Source organism: Prionailurus viverrinus, chromosome A1 (genome assembly GCF_022837055.1).
Source record: "Prionailurus viverrinus isolate Anna chromosome A1, UM_Priviv_1.0, whole genome shotgun sequence".
NCBI classification, from domain to species: domain Eukaryota; kingdom Metazoa; phylum Chordata; class Mammalia; order Carnivora; family Felidae; genus Prionailurus; species Prionailurus viverrinus.
Genome location: NC_062561.1, coordinates 182,663,970 through 182,680,929, shown reverse-complemented (window position 1 = coordinate 182,680,929; position 16,960 = coordinate 182,663,970). Strand labels below are relative to the sequence as shown.

The 16,960-nt window shown below is 38.3% G+C and overlaps 1 protein-coding gene and 1 long non-coding RNA gene across 9 annotated transcripts in view; one reads left to right on the top strand and one right to left on the bottom strand.

The window, feature by feature from the left end:
• The window catches only part of TENM2 (teneurin transmembrane protein 2), a 944,724-nt gene that overhangs the window by 10,902 nt on the left and 916,862 nt on the right, over positions 1-16,960 (top strand). The window lies entirely within an intron of this gene.
• The window catches only part of LOC125176114 (uncharacterized), a 48,741-nt gene that overhangs the window by 13,304 nt on the left and 18,477 nt on the right, over positions 1-16,960 (bottom strand). For 3 of the 7 annotated variants that reach the window (XR_007156127.1, XR_007156130.1, XR_007156133.1), the window contains 2 exons: positions 16,421-16,572; positions 6,159-6,197 (listed from right to left, as the gene is read on the bottom strand). The exons of 1 other annotated variant lie outside the window; for it this stretch is intronic. This is a non-coding gene — a long non-coding RNA (uncharacterized LOC125176114). Of the gene's footprint in view, positions 1-6,078; positions 6,198-16,420; positions 16,573-16,960 lie in introns of all 7 variants that reach the window. 3 more of the 7 variants (XR_007156128.1, XR_007156139.1, XR_007156136.1) reach the window with 3 other exon arrangements.

Below are 16,960 nucleotides of genomic sequence, written 5' to 3'. Positions count from 1 at the left end.
TGAAGCTTCTCTTTGTTCACCCTGATTTATGAATAGTAGGCATTGGGCAGTTGCTATCCCAGTGGGATGCATTTTATTTTAAAAATAGTTTGAAACACTTCCTTTTAAATCCCTCCACGTCTACAGCCACCTTGACTGTATAATACATGTTTCTCAGTTCGTCCTTGTACAGTTAAAGTCCATTTCACGTATGGGAATTAAAGCACAGAATTTACTTGTAGCACTTTGAACTAAAATGTTGAATTTATTTAGAGAGTAATTCCAGTGGATTAAATATATTTCTATGGATCTGTTTGCTGGAACATTGATAGAAAGGAGAAATACTACTTCTTATGTCCTCAAAAAAAAAAAATCCAGTCAACTTTAGGATGAATATCCATAGCCAAAACAAAGTCTTCTCAAAATGACTGCAAATTCAGGTGACACTACCAACTTTAAAAATACCTCTGTTCACCTGACAGCCTTGGGTTCAAGTTCTTCTTAGTTTACAGTGACAATTAGGTGAATGCTTATACTCTGACCCCCATTTGTATGTGATGCAAAAGCCCTGCCTGGAGATGACCCACTTAACACTTTCTGCTTCACAAACCCAGAGACTGAACAGCAGGGAGCCTACAGCAAAGTGCTGAGTTGTCTTAGCTGAGCAGTGAGGGGACAGTGAATGTGGCCACAGAACCCTGCCATTTCTGTGTCTGAATCAGGGGAACCTCATTAGATGCTTCTGGGGAGTTCTGAAAAGTTCCCATGCTCAAGCCCTTCCCAGGACTAATTAAATATGAATCACTGGGGGGTTGTACTCGGGTATCAATATTTTTATATAAACATCTCAAGGGGTTGAGTGTAACTGGACAAACTCTATATAGAGTATAACCATTTCCTTGGTAATTGATAGCATTTCAAACATACAGGGACTCATGCTTAGCATAGTGACTTGGAATCTCACTTTTTACTCAAAAGCCCATAATTCTAGTTTTAGTCAAGCTTCCTAATTCTTAGAGGGTTTTGCTTAGTAAATGCCATGTAATGAGGAGCTCATTACACAGGATTTCCAAACCAGGAATGAGCAGGCATCTGCTCACTGTGTCCCAAGTATTGCACATCCTCGGTTGCCAGCATCCACCTCTTTGTTCTGAGTCAGAAGAAGCAAGTGAACCAATTCTTTTAGCCTTCCTACTTCTCTTTTTTTAAATTTTTTTAACATTTATTTATTTTTGAGAGACAGAGAGAGAACATGAGTGAGGAAGAGGCAGAGAGAGAGGGAGACACAGAATCCAAAGCAGGCTCCAGGTTCTGAGCTGTCAGCACAGAGCCTGATGTGGGGCTTGAACTCACAAACATTGAGATCATGACATGAGCCGAAGTCAGACACTTAACCAGCTGAGCCACCCAGGTGCCCCTAGCCATCCTACTTCTTATCTGACATTTGGTTAAACATTAAAAGTGAGGATTTAATTCGAGCATCTGGCTTGGCATGTAGCACGTAATCAATTAATTATATCAGTGGATCTAACATCCTCACCATCAAAGCAGTAATGGTGATTTGAAGCCTACTATTGGAAGAAACACCATCAAAGTATGTTTATTTTGAAAGATGAAGCCAGTGAGGAAAGATCATGTTAATGGTGGGTCCCTACTTGCTTTTCATTGTGAATATTTTTTAAGTCTAGGAATAGTTCAAGTAAGTGTGAAAAGTCCAACATTCATAAGAGAACACCAGTAAGAAGATTAAGGAATGAAGCAAGCTGTGTTTTCAACTGTGTATCATGGGGGATACTGTCCCAATTTGGATTGTGTGTGTTCAGGCAGTGCCTTTCAGCTCTGGAAGTTTGGTGCCTTTGGAGAATTCAAGTCTAGATGTCACAACTTTTCAAGAAAATGAGAAATCTGGATCTTTTTCTCCATGAAATCCTCAGGTGTTAAATGTTGTTGTAATGTACTCTTGGAGCACGTTAAGTAAGCTCTACACAGCATGCTGGCTTTTTTCCCCACCCTGGAATTTTATGACAATAAGTTGCTGAATGCCCTTGAGGATGAAGACAGTCAAGTATAAGCAATCCCAGAATTAGCACCCATGGAGCCACCTTGATCAGTGGGTTCAGAAGTCAGTGGATAGGAACCTGATGATATATGCTTCTCTCCTTCATCTTGAGAAACACAGCCGAAGGCTCCTTGGAAGGTTCCAGCACCACCAATACCAGGTACCCACAGCAGTGGACAAGTCTATCACTCTTCCTTATATTGGCTCCCCCTTCTGCCTGTCCTGTTTTCACCCCGTCCCTTACTTCTCCTTTGAATCACTTCCCAAATACAGTACGTATTCACAAGAATTCTTCTCAGCCTTTGCTCTCAGGGCAAAGTGTGTTAAGACCTTTGGCAGCTAAATCATTTTGAGATACACTATGTAGGCCAAATCAAGACTGTCTATCTGGGAGATGTAGCTCCCAAAACTGCCAGCATAGGACATCTTCACTGGGAAATGGTTGATTTAACAAGAAGTTGCTGAGCTTGCATTACAGATTTACTAAATTTACTAAATTTTAGAATGTTTGTGATTTGCTTTTTATTTTGTTTTACATAAGAAACATTATGATTTATGTTTGGTTAGTTTTTTTTTTTTTAATTAACAAACTTTTAATTTTAGAATACTTTTAGATTTCTATGAAAGTTGCAAAAATATAGAGTTCCATGATTGGTTGTTTTTGTTGTTGTTGCTTTTAGTTCATGTGCAATTTCTCACTACATGCCTAGGAAACATGATATTGGTTTCTCCCCCTTGGAAGCCATCACATTAGATCTCTGTGCAGAATAGCAAGCTGTAAATATGCCCTTTAAGTTCCTCGAGGATGAACACAGTGCCTCATTCATCTTTCCTTCCCCTTTTGTACTAGCTACAGTGCCATTCACAGAGACATTTAATAAATGTTTGTTGATCAGAGGTTCCCATCATACACTAGAATCTGGAGGGATCATATCTGGTCCAAAATTTCTCCCACACCCTTTCCTACCCCCTTTCCACCTCCTCATAGGGCATCTGTGTTATTTCAGTTTGGCCACAGTAGATTGGGAAGGAGCACTGGAAGGCAAGTTTTTATACTCAAAGCTGACTTTGCCAGACCCCCTACTCTCTCTGCATGATCAAGTGATCTTTGTTGCCAAACAAAGCCAGAGCTGCCTCTTGGCCACCCCCGGTACCATGAGAGCTTTCTAGGACATGCCTGTGCACTGCATGTCAGAATGTATTTTTAGCCAAACTCTGAGTGAAAGCCAACATGCATTTTGTTTCTTTTTTATATCCTCTAAGCACACATCTTACTTGTTTTCTGGGTGACTAACAAAAACAGTAATAATAGCACATGCTGTAATTTCAGCTTCAGATTTCAGAGACCTTTATAAAGTCTTTTATTAACCCTTTCCAGGAAACTCAAATGGCTTGATCTCAAAGCTGTAAGAACTAGAATTAATATCCGTGTGAACAACTTGCTTTTGTTCAACCTCAGTTTACATCTTAAGAAAATGATTTGTCATAGAATGTTTAATTATGTAGTAGCTTAATACTGTAAGCTACTTGCTTTCAGTCTTTAACAGAATTAGAAGGATTCAGCATGCTAAGGCAGGGATTCAGCACATTTTATAAAGGGCTGGGTCAGAGATGAAATGAACAGAAGGAATCTTCTTTCATAGAGTTTTGTTGTTTTTTTTTTAAATGATAATACTTCTCATTGCATACTTTTTTAATGTTTATTTTTGAGAGAGAGAGAGAGAGAGAGAGAGAGAGAGAGAGAGACTGAGCGAGCATGAGTAGGGGAGGGGCAGAGAGAGAGAGAGTGGAAGATACAAAATCTGAAGCAGGCTCCAGGCTCCAAGCCATCAGCATAGAACCCGATGTAGGGTGTGAACCCACAAACTGTGAGATCATGACCTGAGCCAAAAGTAGACACTTAACCAACTGAGCCACCCAAGCACCCCTCATTGCATACTTTTGAAACACTGGGTATTCTTCAGTGACCTTAGATGTATCAATTCACTATCACCCCATTTTAAAAATGGAAAGACTGAAATACAGAGATCATGATAATCAGAGCTAAGGGGACAGTGGGAATTCATTTGAGGATTTTTCAGGTGGAGAGCAATAGAATGTTATTAAGGTACAAAGAAGTCCCTGACTTCTCAGAAACAAATCCTAAGGAAGAGTGTAAGCAGGAAGAACAGGTAAAAGCCCTCCAGGAATACTTTAAGGGGAAACAGCCTTCCACTTCCTAGAGGTGGTTCAAGTGTGTCTGACAGAAACTTGGAGTCTCTGAGTTCATTTATACACTGAAGGCAATAAGCTCACTCCTTGAACTGAATTTGCCGAGAGTTACAGATATGAGCAATGGATGTCTTGCAGAGCACAAAGAAAGCATGTTTCTGTCAGATCATGGCCCTTATCCGTAAGTCTTGCTTTTCCGATCAGAACAGTGGGTCCAATCCTTTTCTGCATTATCTTAGACCATGTACCCTCCACTAGCTTCCTACCCCATGCCACTTCCCTTGGAAGGCACAGTGAGTATTATTGACTTCTTGCTCTTCAGTCATCCTTAATGGACAGTGATTCCTTGGCTTTTTAAAGGTGGTTTAATTCAGGTGTGTCACAGTCCTTTTTTCTTAAGAGGGAAAAATATTTTTTTTTCAAGACCAAAATACCCTCTGTCTTACACAAACATAACTATCGCTGGTTGTATGGAATATCATAGCTTCTCATTCACAAATAGCTTTCCCAGATAGAAGCAGGAATGCCAGCCAAAGTTAAGTATTGTGAAAACAAAGCAAAGACGGGGTAAGAGTTCATTTTGAAAATCATCCATTGATGTGACTTATTAGCCCCCAGGCCAATTATTCTGAGAACTCTGTCTTTTTGAAGCTCTTTATCACCTTCATCTGTTTCTGCAGTTCTGTACCACTGTAATAATGTCCTTGTCTTGTCTAAGATAGAGACAAAGGACTTGTAACAGTAATGTTAATCGCTAAAGTTACTGAACGATTACTATGTGCCTCATACCTATGAGGTTCATAAATAAAAGTCATCACTGCTTAAGGACAGTCAAGGTTTTGAAGGGTTAGTTACCCTTCCCACGGGCAGGCAGCTTGTACATAAGTGGTGGAAAGAAAATCAAACCTAAGCAGTCTACCTTTAGTGCTGCTATTTGTAGGTGCTAAGTGATGTTTGTTGATTGACTCTATAACAACCATACTTCCTTCAACACTTGCTGGAGGGAAGAAATCAAATCCAAATATTGAGATGGTCTGGACAGGCTGCTGGAAAGCAAAGTATCATTACAGCTATTAAGACAATGCAGAGGGTTATTTCGGTGTTCAGATGTGAGCAGCCAGATGGAAATCATAGTTCAACCTTAGTGTTGTCAGACAGCAGAGGCTGTGGGCAAAGGGGAAGACATGGGTGAGTGATTTTTGACTGTTTATCTCGAATGTGTGTGGCCAGTGTCACTCCCATCTCTGATGGCTGTGATTTATTCTATTATACTGTCAGGATTAAAACACCTTAGCAGAAGAAAAATAAAGGGAGGGATACAAATGCTGTGTCATTGATGTGACAGATGCTATTTCTCTGGAAACCATAGATGATGAGGGTATGGTAACTCTCTCAAAAGTGCTGTGAACATAGAATATCAGAACCAGACAGACCTGTAGGGACCATCTGTTTCAAACCACTCATTTAACAGATAAAGAAACTCAGGCTTAGAGAGCCTCTGAGGTCACCAAGGTCACATAAGCTTCTAGGTTTAGAGTTAGGATTCTGGTTCAGAATACATCCAGCTAAATCAGCTGCTGGTCAAGTTCATTGTTCTTTCCCCTAAAGTCACGAAGTTGAGTTTACACTGAGCAAAGCGTCTGTTTATATTTACCAAGGGTAAAGTAGGAGACATGAGGTAGAAAGTCTGTCCTTGGCTTTGCAGTATTCATGCAAGTATTATTTAAACACCAAAACCGTGGTTTTAGCTTTCCTCACTTCCTCACATTTTTTTTCTCTTTTACTATTTTCTTTCCTTTTTTTTTGAACCCAGAGGAGATAGCTCTCACCTCTTCACCCCTGTTAAGTGATGGGCGGGACCATTCTCTGACTGCTGCAGCCTCCTTGATAAGTCCTCAGCCATCCTTACCTCAAGTTCTTCATCCTTGTGTTTCTCTCCTGCTGTTTCCTGTGTAAATAGATAGGGTGAATCAGAGTAAGTCAGATTCCCTGCCTCTGGAGAAAGCCAAGTACCCATCTCTTCACCTCCTGCCTCCTGCTTCCCTTGTTCCCTCACACAGATTCTCAGCAACTCAGATTTTCCAACTGTTCAGCAATTCAGGACAGAACTTGAAGCAGGGAGACACAGCTTCAAGCCTTTGCTGGACATTGGTGAGCCATGTGATTCTGGGCAGGTCTTAGACAAGACCCCCTGGGGTGAAGTATACTCTTGGGTACAGTCCACATTCTAGTACCTACTCCAAAGTTCGATTTGTGGGGTGAAGTTTATTAATGAGGAAAATTTTTGTAACCAGTATTTGTTACCACCAAACTGTCATGGTGGCTGAAATACCTATGACAAATTACTTTGTAAACTCCACAACTCTCTTTCACAATCCCATGTGCTCAAACACATTCATTTGTTAACAGGGATCTCCTGGGGGATGGTCCAGCCCAGGAGACTGAGCCCAGGAGTTTCCAAACCATGAGATCTTCCAGGTACCAGGGCACACCCAGTCTCCTCTCTCCTCACACTTCACAGGAGCCATTCTCTGTGCATCCAAGGTTAATGCCTTCCCCTTTGAATTCCAGTTACCACTGGATGGTAAAGCAGCATTTTCTGTGGCCCACATCTCCCAGAGTCCCGCATGTAAATATGCCATCAGGCTCTGCCTGCAGTGTTCCTTTTCTAAGACAGAAATCTTCCATGGAGTAGACTTAACGTTGAGATCACAGTGTTCTCAGTTCCCAACCTGGGAGCAGACATGCAAAAGTAAAATCAAGGGAAACCACCATGGAGGTGAGAGTGGGGGCAGGGAGGTGTGTAGGTTCCTGCTTAAACAGAGCTCACGCTCATCTGACATCGACCTAACCACTCAATAAATTTACCTTTAGAATTGCCTGGAGTTCTAAAGGATCTAACTGTGTAGGGCTTAAATCTTTATCTGTATGGGAGGAGGTTTAAATTAAAAAATCAGTTTTCTGAGCGAATGTTCCTGTCTCCCCTAATAAGTTTCCCATTTTGTGTCTCTTACCTGAGGCACGTAAGACAGCCACTCTCCCTATCTCTGATAGCAGAAGAGAAGCAGTCTCTTCCAAAGCTCAAACCAGGATGTATCCCTCAGAAAAATGAACATCTGTGAACAGCTTGAAAACCTCATGTGCTGTTTGCTTTATTGTGACCCCTGTGCAAACCTTAGGACTGTGGAAAGGATTCAGGACCTCAAACCAGACTAGTCACTTTAAACCATGGGGAATCACTGAGTCAATCATCAAACCCTTACCTATGTCTGGCTTTGTCTCTGGTTTTGTATAGGAGCTAGAAATACAGACATGGAAAAGGTACAGTTCATGCACTCAGGAAATCCATAGAGATAAAACAGCCATATAATGCTAGTAGCACACAGAAACTACCATGGCACACAGAAGCACAGAATATTATGGGAGCAGAAGGGAAGGTTTCCTGGAGACCATTATAGGTAGAGATTCTATGCTGTGAGTCAGGGTTGAGTTTGCTAAAGGTTTCCTAAGATCCATTTAGGTTTGCTCTAGTGTGAACTAGATTACTAAAATAGACAGAGAAAATAGCATCCCGATATTTAAATATATGATTACCCTTTCTTTATGAGTACTTAGCTGGAAGTGTCTTAGGATGAATACTAAAGCGCCTATCTGTGAATGTACACCATATTGGAAACAGATTTACTGTCCCAAAGTGTAATGCTTACTCAGCCATCTGATGAGTTCTGAGCACTGAACAGTTTGAGAGGGATGCATAGAGCTGTTTTATTACAAGATGCTGTTATGAGTTATAGCAGCTTTCCTTATGCTATATGGCTGTCGCCAAACAAGTTACATGAATATAAGCAGTTTTATTTGCAATTTTTTGCTTACATTTTCTTAGCATACTCGGATTATGGCTTCTCACAGCCCGACTCATGCTCCTGTGGCAGTCCCAGTATATTACTTTATTCAGAGCCAAAAGGAGCCTTTAAAAATATTTGTAGAAAGTCCTCCTTAGAGTATTCAGTGTTTGTGTATATAGTTGCTATCACCTGGCACTTGTTTGAAAAAAAGAAAAAGAGAAAGAAGCATTTTCACTCTTGCATATATATGTTTATTTCCGAGTAAACTTAATAAACACATTAATTAGTTTCTCCTTTGATACAGTTGCAGTGACCCTTGAGTAGGAGGTTTTGTGTTTTAGGAAAAAAATAAATAGCATTCTGAATTTCATTTGATCAGGACTGAACTCAAAACAACTAAAAAGAGAAAAAAATTAAATTCATATGAGGGATGTACACCAGGCTTGGTTGTTACTTACAAATTATAGGCTGGAAAATTAGTGTTGTTGATTCCCCTTGAATGTGTGAAAGTGAATCAGAGAAATTGATGACATTAATAAAAATGATAATAACAGTAAATTAGTTTAAACTAAATGTAAATAATTGTTATGCTGAGACCTGAATGAACCTTAGACAGAGAGGGACTTAGTTTAAACCCCATTTATTCTTATTTTATTAAGTATCCTTTTAATTGAATTAATTGTATTGTTAATGATTAGAGTATTTAACATATAATGCTCACTACTAGAGTCTGTCTTCATTTCACTATATTTTTAGAAAATAGCAAATTCATTAGTGCCTGGTTTGGCCCAGCCTTTGGGGGATCCTGGACTTTTGAATACAGTGATATAATCAAGCTTCATTGAGAAGGGGAATAGGGCTCAGGCTGCTACATGGGCTTTTGGATAATTTGGGAGTCAGCCTTTAAGAGCCTTTTTTATTTTTTTTTTATTTTTTTTTTAATTTTGTTTTTTTTATTTTTTTTTCAACGTTTATTTATTTTTGGAACAGAGAGAGACAGAGCATGAACGGGGGAGGGGCAGAGAGAGAGGGAGACACAGAATCGGAAACAGGCTCCAGGCTCTGAGCCATCAGCCCAGAGCCCGACACGGGGCTCGAACTCACGGACCGCAAGATCGTGACCTGGCTGAAGTCGGACGCTTAACCGACTGCGCCACCCAGGCACCCCTAAGAGCCTTTTTAAATTACTTGGATTGCATTCTTTTTTATTATAAAAACAATTCATTTCTATTGTAAAGAATTTGAGAATGACAAATATATAAAGAAGAAAATTATAACAACGTATCATCTTATGTCTCGACAGCATCTCGACAGCAGTTGTTATTATCATTTTAGTGTGTTTATTTTCTGGCCTTTCAGCTCCTTGTGCATATATGTAATGTGTTTTCAAAATTGGAATTATGTGTACTTTTAGTACTCTGTTCTTTTTACTTATCACATCACGAATGTTTTCTTTTTTTCTTGAAATATTCTTCTGGAATAAGATTTCATTAACTGTATGTCATTGTCACGGGGATATATCCACACTATCCTTTCCTCTGAATCGTTTTTTTTCCAGTAGAATTTTAGTTTTTGTGTATTTGTGGTTATTATGGTGCTTCACTAACCATCATTCTACATAAATTTTTGTGCATGACACTAATTTCCCGAGAATAAGTTTCTGAGTCTTGTAAATTATGCTAATGTCAAGAGAAAAAATAACAAACTGTAATTTAATACAATTTTAAATGTTTTAGGCATGCATCAGAAATCAAAAATACTTCTTAAAATAAAATTCCCCTTACAAATCTTATCCCAACATCATATGCTATATAGTGTACCATATTGTTACAATGATGTTTTGTTAAACCAATTTTAAATGTTATGATTGTAGGGATCCTATGTCTCATTTCTCTAAAGTCCAATTAAAGGGGATTAAAAGGTCAAATGACTACCCCTTAGACTTCACGTTTTTTGCAATGGCATCATAATTACTAAATCCTACAATAATTGAAATGGTAGCATGAATATACTCTTAATTTTTTCACTTGACCATACACATGTATATAGTTATATACATATGCATATGTGCATAAATATACACATATTAAATATGTGTGTTATATAAATCACAGAACAAAGTGCATATATTAAAATATTAAAAATTATATATTTATAAATTTGTAAATACATAAATAAGTTTATATATTTATGTTCATGAATATATACAAAAATCACATATGCTAAATGTGCATTAAATTATTTAAAGAGTTTGTGCATAGAGTTAAGTGATTTGGTTGGGACTGGTTGTGGTGTATTTTAATCAAATGACTATTAGAACAATGAACAATAAATACCGTAGGCCATCTAGTAATCTGCTGTACTATTAGTCTCCATTTACCTTAACTGTAAGGTATTGTTTAGACTTATTTCAAAAGGAGCTCCTGAATTTCGGTGCAAAATACACAAATGCCCAGAACAGAAAAGATGGAGTCAAGAGACAAAGGCAAGACTTGCTCGATTTTTCTGTCTCATTTTGAATGTGTCTGTGGGCAGCTTTCCACCTATACAACAAATCATCCCTAGGGAGGGCAGTGTCATGATATGAGAAAGGAACAAAAAATGAAATGATGTCTGATTCCCATGGGAAAAATAGGTCTTATGTGAAAATTAATCTCAGTGTGTTACAATGTTTGCTACATAAACCTGAACAAAAGGAAAAAAAAAAACTCGTGAGAGATGCTTTTTCCCTCTGAAACTATCTTTCATAACCATCTCTAGTTTTTGGATGACGCTGCCAAGGTGATGCAGGATAAAGCATGACATTTGTGGAGGGTTCAGCAGCTAAGCCATGAGCATATATGCTACCGGACAGGACCCTGGTGAGAGGCCAACACTGTCCTCATGAAGCCTTGACCCTAACTTGGACTCTGACACTAATTTACTTTGTCACCTTGACATGTCACTTAACCCTGTGTAAGCCTCCGTTTTCTCCTAAAATGAGGCCAAGGAAGGGACCATTGATCGTTAAGATAAGATCCCTCTCAGATCACTCTCCCTGTCTATCTCTGCTTCTGACTGGACTCAGTCCCAGCTCTTCACTTGACTTGTTAGATCTTTGAATACATCTAGTCTTTAATTTCACATTACTAATACCACAGTTTGTGAAATCTGTTGAGTGAGAACTACAACTATATTTAAATCAGGTGAATGCTATTCAGAGTAAAGACCTCCAGACTTATCCTGAAAGGAATGTCCTTTCTTCTCCACTTTCTTTCTGCCCTCATTGTCATTTTCATGCTCACTAAGATCCTCTACCAGATTATGTCATCCCCCATTTTTGAGCCAAGTGACTTATGTTTATAAATATTGAGGGACTGACATAACCTTTCAGTATTACCTTACAGTGGCAAAGGGCGTTGTAAAGACATTGAACATTTTAGAAAACAATTTGTGGATATTAATTATACATATGAGGACTCAAAAATCTCTGTCTTTAGGATTTTACTTCTTGCGCTCCTGAGGAATTGACTGTTTGTTCTCCTATTATGCTTATCAGTAAATTCTTAATTTTGTTAAAGGCAAAAAAAAAAATCCAGGGCAAGTGCTTACATTATCACCATCATCTGCTCGAAGCCTGAATTTCATTAAGTAGATTGTTAATAAAATGAGGAATGATATATCACAACTGCAATGCTGTGTCTCCCAAAGTTAATGAAGAGTTATAATTTTCTAGACGACAAATTAAAAGGCTGTTAAAATGGTTGGTAAGACTGTCAACGGATTTAGCAACATTCCAATTAAAATAGGGCATTAAAGAGAATTAAAATCTTGAATTTAGAGAAATGAGAAAATATGTTTAATATGTGATTTAATATAGTTAGAAGCCCTGGAATCTTTACATAAGATGAGATAGATGTCATCTTAAAGATGATATGACACACTTAGCAAAAAGTGGGACATTTGCCATCTAATACAATTTCATAGGTTTGGTCAATAATTTTCTTGCATCAAGCACTAAAATTATATTTTTAATAGTAGTGATAATATTAGAGCAATAATAATATTTTATTACCTGAAATTATTTTGGTACATAAATTATTGTGTACATTATATGTATAATATTAATATACATTAATAACATATACATTTGTATATTACCCATCTTGACAAATCAAATTTTTATTTTTCCATTTTTATTTTAGGTCTCATCTCATCCATATGGGTACATCTTTACATAGAATAGTTATACTTTTGCATCCTTTTTTCCAATTATCCATCAGCCTTATATACCCTCAACGATTTCCTTTTTAATCACCAAATGCCACACACTGGATTGATGTATGAAATTTTACTTAACCATTCATTGCATAGTAAGTAATTAGACCATTGTCATTTTGTACTAAAATAGATAATATTCAATAAACAACTGCATATGTATTTAGAATGAGTTTCCAGAAATGGATTAATGTGTGAAAGAGAATGATCAAATGGCTTTTATGATTTTACACTGCCACCCATAATTTAGGTACCGTTGTAATTCAACTACAAGCTGCGCCACATCAGATTGCATCACGATTTTATAATTTTTGCAAAATTAATAGGTAAGATGGTACCATATGGTTGTTAACTTATTTTTAACCAGTCTGCCCCAATAATTTCATAGGTAATTAAAGAACATGACCATTTTTCTCCATTAATTTGGCTTTCTCTGTCTCATTCTTTGACAAGTGGTAACGTGTAAGGTGACCAGCATATGATGCTGTAATTTTCTGTTAGCAGATTTTTGAGATCTTCACAGAATTGAGATTAAGTTTAGCTCAGATGAAGGTCCTCACGGGATGAATATGCTATTGAAAGGAACATTTAAGAGTAATGCAGAACGTGTTTAGAGAACTGTTACAAAGTCAGTAACCGGCAGAGTGGGGATGATGTTTTTTCAAGTACTAATAAACTTAAAAATGGACCCTTCCTATTTGTATTGCACAAGCTATACGATACCTCCTGTTCCCAAGCAAAGAGGAGGGAAAAACAGAGAAAGACAAAGACCCTAACAAATAGAGGGCACAGCTGAAGTGAACAGACCATCCCTGGGTACAGACCTGCCCACTCCGTAAAACTGAAAAGCTGCATGTGATCCCCGTGCCACTCACCCCTTGTACCCCTTTATCAGGCTTCATGCTTTTTACTTGTAAAAATACCACAGGAATATAAACTCCATAAGGGCACAGTTCTGTTTTGTTTTGTTTTGTTGTTTGTTTGTTTGTTTGTTTTGTTGGGAGGTTGTATTTTGTTTTTGTTTTTGTTTTTATCTCTTAATCACTACTCCACCCATAGGGCCTGATAGAACAGTGCCTGTCATCTATTGCATGCTTCATAAATACTTGCTGAGTGAAGGAAGGAAGGAAGGAAGGAAGGAAGGAAGGAAGGAAGGAAGGAAGGAATTGTGGAAAATCACAGATGGAGGAATTGCCCAAACTCTAGTTGACATATCAAATCTGATACAAATAAATGGCCATTCCAGTAGAGAGTCACAGACAAGGAGTTGCAGTATTAGGACCAAGACCCTGCAGCAAATGATGCAGACTAAAGGCAACCAGTGAAACGGAAGATAAGATTGGATCCTGAGTCACAACTAGGTGTCTCTTCATTTCTTTCTGTGAAGGGATCAGAGGTACATTGGAGAACCTCTCACTGTGTATTATTTTCTGTTAGGGATGGATATACACACACCTTCACATATATTTATGTATATGTCTATGAATACACATAGCTACAAGTGTATCTCCACATTTACACCTATTCACACACATGTACACTCCTGTGTGTATTATTTAAGTTAACTCTAGTCAATTCTGTAGGGGTATCAGGTTAAGTGGAGTTAGTTAATCTCAGCTAATAGTTTCCTATCTTTTAAAAGTTTTTTTAAGAATTTTTTGAGATATTGCAATGAAGCAAAGCCTGGAACAAATGGATTTCATCCACTCTGAATTCTGATGTGCTAATCGCACTCTGAATTCTGATGTGTCATACCTGCGTAGGCCAGAGGTAAAGCAGCCTATAAATTGTTGTGCTTTATTGTGGCAAATGATGCCTTTCTGAGAATGCCACAGTAAATTAATCAATTAAAACAAAGAGTGCCATCTGGTGATGCATTCCCCCCCCCCTCTTTCTTCTTCACACTCCTTACTATCAATGTCTTCTTATATCTGTCTTCTCATCATCCATTGGTGATTTTTTTAGGCTATTCTTCCCATTACATCAATGACTTGGGATATTCTTAATCCTTGACTTTTATCTCCTCTATAAACCCCTTAGCTCAGTAGATTTCCCTAATTAAAAAAATAGTGTTTATTATTTTTGAGAGAGAAAGAGAGAGAGAGAGTGCAAGTGGGGGAGGAGCAGAGAGAGATGGGGACACAGAATCCAAAGCAGGCTCCAGGCTCTGAATTGTCAGCACAGAGCCTGATGTGGGCCTCGAACCCACAAACCTTGAAATCATGACCTGAGTGGAAGTCAGAGGTTTAACCGACTGAGGCACCCAGTCATCCCTAGGCTTCCCTAATTTAAAATGGCATGGTCATCAAGGGCAGAAAATCTCCTTCCTCTTAGTGGTCAACAATGTAACCTGAAAGGATCCTTTCCCTTGGCTCATGATTCTTATTCCAGGAACAGTCCTTGGTATTTTGCCTTTAAAATCAGTTGATTTTATTTTCGTATTTGATTCTTACTCATTTTTTAGAAGTTTCTTTTTCCCATGCTAAGCCAAATCAGCAGTAAACTGTCTCTGTGGTCGTTTTATATCTCAACTCTTCCTTTATCCTCCCATAGAATTGAGAGTGAAAATGCTAGAAGATACCAGTGAAAGATCCACTCATCAACCCTACTGTTAATCACAAAGTGAATTCAGCTCTGTCACCATCTACGCTTCTACCAGGAAATGGATCCCTGAGCATCTCTCCATTATTCCTTTTGTGTGTTGTGCTCAACGGAAATTTTCCATATCTCCATTTCTGTGACTCTGCTGTCAAGGGCAATCTCTTAGGCACTGCCTGTCATTGTGATTATTGCTGATATCACTGAATTAAGGTAATCAGGCCACATTCATTGCATGCACTTTGAGCAGAAGCTGAAACCACAGGTAAAATTGAAATGCCCAGTAATGGCCATTTCAGTGTCGGTTTCCTGTTCTTTCCTAAAGTGCATTTGCTTTTGCTTTTGCTTCTTGCCTGCTGAGATCATTGTGTGGGTGTGAGTGTCTGAGGGCTCAGGTTGATAAGTTGCAAAGGGAAAGGGGGGGATGAAAAGGCCACACAGCTTGAATAAATAAATACATAAAAATATATGGTACTCTAGCATGCCCTACTGCCATGTCTCCATCACTACACAAGGATGTCCTCACATATTAACTTCAGCATCAGAATTCTGAAGGCAGGGAAGCAAAAGTAGCAGCTGTGGGAGCTCCCTAAAGTGGAGCCAGGCATGACATTCTGAATTCTGAAATTGCAAACCCACAGTTCAGTAGGTTGCAGCAACACAGAATGCAGATGGCGTGTTCCTTTGGATTGTCAGAGTAGTTCTACAGTATATATAAATGGCTTCGGTTCTCTCCTGTTGGCTCTGTCACTGCCTTTTAACACCAATGTGTCAGTAAAGCCATGTTGCAGTGACAATCATATGTTGGTAATGGGGCTCAGAGGAGAGTACCTTGGGAAACTTTGAAATTAACCATTTCAGAATGGAGAAGTCTTAGATATGTTACACATTAGAGAAACAAAAAACTGCTTTACTGCATATATTAGGTGACTATAATAACTTGGATTCATTTAATGTATGTCATATAATTGAAGAGTAGATGAAATAGTTCATTATTTTTATAAAATACAAATGTATGTTTTTTCCCCACAGCGTGAAGAAAATGAGATAAATGCACATTAAAACCTCCTCAGTGATTAAACCATCTTCTTTTCATCTGTATAATAGAGCCAGAGTAAATATAAGGCTGTAATTAACTTTAAGGCCTCTGCGGATGTATTGTTAGAATAGGGCCTAACTATTTTTCCAATGGCAGCTGAACCTAAAAGAATAATTTCTATTTAGAAATCATGTTTACAGGCTTCTCATTTCAAGGAACATTCGCCTTCTCTCCCCACACAGCCTCACTCGCCAGTTGAGAAAATTAGGTCCTTGGCTATTTGTGATATCCCGTGTTCTTCTATGTGTCCTCAACTTATCAACTGCTTTCTAACAAGTGACTGAAATCTAACAAGTGAGACCTGTACATGTGAGACTTATTTATAAAGTGAATTTTTTTTAAATTGTAAATTGCATTTTTGAGACTACTTACAGTTGTCTCCCATGAAGTTGAAAAAGAAAAGAGCAACTGGAGAATGAATGAAAAAGTATTTTCTCAGTAGAATGATTAGCTATGCCTTGTAAAGTCATCTTGTCCATTAAGGTCAGTTCCCACATCCATGTCAGTTCCCACACTGCAGCTCCCTGTGGGGAACACATATGTGCACTCATGCATACTAGCCAACCCATACACGTTTAGACATTTAAAAATAGGTATTTATCAATTTGTATACAGTTGGTGAATTTAGAGTGGTGACTTCACTTCATTAAGGAGCAATCAGTGAAAGGAGATTTAGACCAAGAGTATTTCTGTGGGACAGGCAGAATTTTGTTTCACTGTTGTAAAAGATGATGTAGGTAAGTGTATTTACCATGAGGTCACGTCTCCTAGTTTTGCTTTTTAGCTGTAAGACTATAGGCAAGTTAGAAAATTTCCATAAGTTACAGTTTATTTTTGTTTTTATGGAGATATTAATAATACAGATCTCCCTCACGGGATGGAGATGCCATGGGGGTGCATCCTGATAAACCC